The sequence below is a fragment of the Coenobita brevimanus genome, chromosome 57 (genome assembly GCF_032717465.1).
Source record: "Coenobita brevimanus isolate Jiangsu-jjx chromosome 57, ASM3271746v2, whole genome shotgun sequence".
Taxonomy (NCBI): Eukaryota; Metazoa; Arthropoda; class Malacostraca; order Decapoda; family Coenobitidae; genus Coenobita; species Coenobita brevimanus.
In genome coordinates, this window is record NC_137010.1 from 25,060,694 (window position 1) to 25,065,361 (window position 4,668).

Genomic DNA, 4,668 nt, shown 5'->3' on the forward strand with positions numbered 1-4,668 from the left:
TTTATGATAATATTTCATTTATGACATATTAATCTCTTATGTAAATGTTCTTCGTTGAATAAAATATAGTACAAGAGCAATCCGAGATTGCAAACCTCCGCCAGGGCGGATATGTTATCTTGAAATTTTTGTGTAAGCATTGTAGGCATTATTTATCGAGTTAGATGCAAAAATGTTGAAATTGCCGCTATCCTGCAAAGGTAAAGAATCCTTTAAAGATTTCTTGGATCCGGATGATGATCCGGATCATTACCAAAATCAAATGGACTGTTCCGTGGGCTTAACCCTACCCCTCTCCCCTCCCCCCTCAAAAAAAAAAAAAAAAAAATCAGCAGTTTCCGTTCTTAATTTCTTTAGTATTCCTGCTAACACACACACAAACAAACGCGAGCAAAGACATAACCTCCTTGGCGGAGATAACAATGTAATAAATACTTCTTCCATATTCATACATTGCCATAATTTTGTCTCCTGTCCATTATGTACTTTTGTTCTCGTTATACCTCCCTTAGAAAATCTGAACGTTATAACATTACTGTTTATCTGTTTTACATATCATTGAACGACGAAACATTTTAAAAAGAAAACAATGCGATGAGGAAGCCGGTACCATAAAATATGGACGAGTAAGAACGAGCATAATCGGATTTATACGAGAAAATGTTTAGCACCATATTTTCCCAAGGATTATTCTCTATTACAAATACTTTTGAACAATTTTTCCCTTGATGTCGTGTAGAAAGGCTTCATGAACCCAAGAGATTAAGTAGAGGTTTAAAATAATACGTTACAGCCTAATTAATTAGCTGTTGTTCATAGCCGGCACATCAGGTTAAAGTGATGAATTAGTGGATGGTGACCAGAGCTATGACATTTCTTTTTTACTACAACACGCATATTAGTCGTTTATATTCCCCAGCAACAGCAACAAGCAAAATTTTCAGTGTAAACTGATGTTGAACAGGAATGTATGACCGGAAAATGCAGTTCGGATTGTGTAATAGATGTTCCAAAAATATTTTCTCTGTCCAGTTGCGACAGCAAAGTCGGTAAGGGTTTGCTGATCCAGCCGCGGCGGGCGAGATCTAGAGTTGGAGGACGGTGTGTATGTGGTCGCAGAAAGGGGAAAGCTTGACCTTTCCGGGAAGTGAGGAGTGCTGTCATTTGGGGCCTGGAACCTCGGTGTGCCACGAGTCACGGAACGGGAGACAGGCCGTGATCCAGGATGCGACGTGTGTGTGTAATGTGCGAGTAGCGGGTGCGTGAAATCACGTCCTTTCCATCCCCTTTCCCTCGCTTTCTCCCCCTCCATTAATCTCCCTTCCTCACCTCTCCCCCCTTTAATCTCCCTCCCTTACCTTTCCTCTCCTCCCCTTCCTCTCCTCCCCTTCCTCTCCTCCCTTTCCCCTCACTCCCTCCACATCACTTCCACTCCATCCCTTCCCTCCCCATTCCATCACCTCCCCCTTTCATTCTCCCCATCCCTTCCCCCTCCCCTCCCTTCCCTCCTGCTATAAATCCAGTGAAATGAGGAATGACATCATCCCAAGGTCAAGGACCTGGGTACTTTGTGAATCATGAATCTGCCCTCCCTCCCCCTTCTTCCCTTCCCCTCTCCTCCCTTCCCCTGCCCTCCCTCCCTTCATCTCCCCGTCCTTCCTCTCTTCTCCCCTCCCATCCCATGCTGTGAAATGAGGAGTGACATCATCCCAGGGGCCGGGACGTCATGCATCATGGATCCTTATCCTCTCTCATCCCTTCAGTCGCTGCCCTTAACCAGGGGACAGTTGACATGCCCTGAATGTGACTACCACCCTGATTGTGACTACCACCCAGTTGCTGCCCTTGCGTGACCCCGACTGTGACTTTGACAAAACCGAATATGACGTAACCGACTCAGACATAACCGAATATGACGTAACCGACTCAGACAAAACCAAAGCAGAGATAACCGACTCGACTTTGACATAACTGATATAGCTGATTCTCGCGGCGATATTACCTGCCGCGATCTAATTTATGCTACTTTTTTGTTTTTTGCTGCTGCTGCTGCTGCTGCTACTCTCTCTCTCTCTCTCTCTCTCTCTCTCTCTCTCTCTCTCTCTCTCTCTCTCTCACACACACACACACACACACACACACACACACACACACACACACTGAAAAAACTGCCAGGAAATAACCATTAAAAAAAAAAAAAAAATAGACGTTGCTGCTTTGTTGGCTGCCGGACTTCGCCAGCACGACGGAGACATAACCAGCCCGGCCACGGCGTCTGGAGCCATATTTTCGGTGGCAAATGACACTTGGTAGAACTTATTTTCCATCTCTGTTATGTCGATAATACAGGCTGTATTGGTGGTGGTAGTTTTACTGCTGCTGCTAAGGCCACAGGTTTTTCTGGTCAGATAATGACTAGCGGTATGTTAAGGAAGTTGAGGGACATTATTTTGTAAAGCAGTACATCAGACACTCACAATGGTGCCACCGCGTGAAGGCGTCCCTCTCGAGCACCATGTCGTCAGTAGTCAGAAATATTTAACATACAAAAGAATAATACAATGCAACATGAAAAACAAATTCCAAAGGAAGATGTGATCCTGAACTTGGTTAAATCTTCTATTACATTCAAGTATAATCTTTTGATACTGTAAATGTATAAACAACATACCTGAGAATTTTACTATACGTGCAGAAAGCCATATAATTCGCTAAAGTAGAGATGTTAGGGAGACTCCGAAGTTTACGAGTATGCGATCCTGAGTCACCCTTACATCATTTACAAGCGGTGGAAGGGAATATGTAACCAGTAACTCGGGTGTAACGTAGAGCATTTAATATTAGCTGATGTCATCGAGTTTAGCAAGACTCGCTACTCAGAACCAATTGAAAGGGTGTTTAAATACCATAAATATACAAGATTAGCCGCAAAGGATATTAACAGCGCATAAATATTTTCTCTTATGTATTCACTTATACTCGTGATAATTAGTTCATTTGTTATTATATTACATTTACGACAGAATAAGTCTCTTATATAAATGTTCTTCGCTGAATATTATATAATGCAATGTATTAAATACTTCAGTGATATTCATTCATTGCCGTAATTGTCTCCTCTTCATTAAATACTTATGTTCTCTTCTCGTTATCACTCCATTAGAAAATCTGAACAATATAAGTGTAGTCTTAATGTATTATATATATATATATATATATATATATATATATATATATATATATATATATATATATATATATATATATAAAGACAATACTTATATTGTTCAGATTATATATATATATAAATAATCAGTGAAACATTTTAAAAAGAAAACAATGCTTTGAGAAATACGATACCATATAATAAGGACGAGTAAGCGCGAATACAATATGGTTTATAGGAGAAAATGTTTATGCACCGTATTGTACCAAGGATTCTTCTGTTTAAATGTGTAATTTTTTTACAAAGCATTTCCATTGATCATGAACAAAAAAACTTCGTGAACTACAGAACTTAACCTGAAGTTTTACGCAATGCCGGTACATAACTGCCGAATTAATGATTTAATGTGCATAGACTGCTCAACAGTTTAAAGGGATCGTGCAGTGCATGCTAACCAGGGCTTTTACATTTTTTTTTTTAGTACAACACGCATATTAATCGTTTATATTCTTCAGCAACAACAATAAGCGTAAATCCACAGTAAATTAATGTTAAACAGGAAGGAATGAAAAGAAAATTGTCTCTGACTGCGCAGGAGAAGTTCCAAAAATATTTTCTTTGTCCAGTTGTGACAGCCGAGTTGGTAGGGGTTTACTGATCCTGCCTTGGAGGGCGAGATTGACTCTCCGCCGCACAGGTGAACTTAGCCAACATCCGTACAAAGCACGATTGTTATGGCAGTTTTTTTCCACAGTTGTAAAAATATTGTTGTGTGATTACAAATTATTTGCGAATGATTCTTTCGGGGGAAAAAAAAAAAAATACAGGGAATCTCAGCAGCGTTACAAAATGAAGGTCATCTAGAAGGGGCTGAGGATGACACAGAGGCAGGTAGGGATGCCCTGAGTTGGATGACAACACTGAATGTACTGTACCACCACTGCCATGTCTTCTTTTTGTGAAACCTGAGCTCGCGTTGCTGTATGGGTGTCTTCTTTTGCTCGCTGTGTGTGTGTGTGTGTGTGTGTGTGTGTGTGTGTTTTATAGTTACTAGTAGCAGTAGTAGTAGTAGTAGTAGCCCGCTGAAGTGTGAACCAGGTGGACGGTAGGGTGGCGGATTCACTCTACCACAATCCACAGTCCACTTTTCGCGGGGAAGGGGAGAGAGAGAGAGAGAGAGAGAGAGTTAACGGGCGTTTGTATAACCAGGCAGCAGAGTCAGTCGCTTACATCAGTGCCACCGCAAGAAGGTGTCCCTCTCCAGTACCAGATTTCATAATCCCTGTTTCTTAGCGTCATATTATGTATATTATGCCTTCTATTTTCTCACGTGCTGTTTTTACCTTTTCATTATTAGTATTGTTTGTATCCACAAAACTTTGGATAGTAAGGTATAGTTAGTAAAATAAATCGCAACAGAGCAATTGATTCGAATGCACCTAAACGAACGGAAATTATACGACCCAGGGGGAAAAAAATCAAAGCAAATATTCAATATCAAT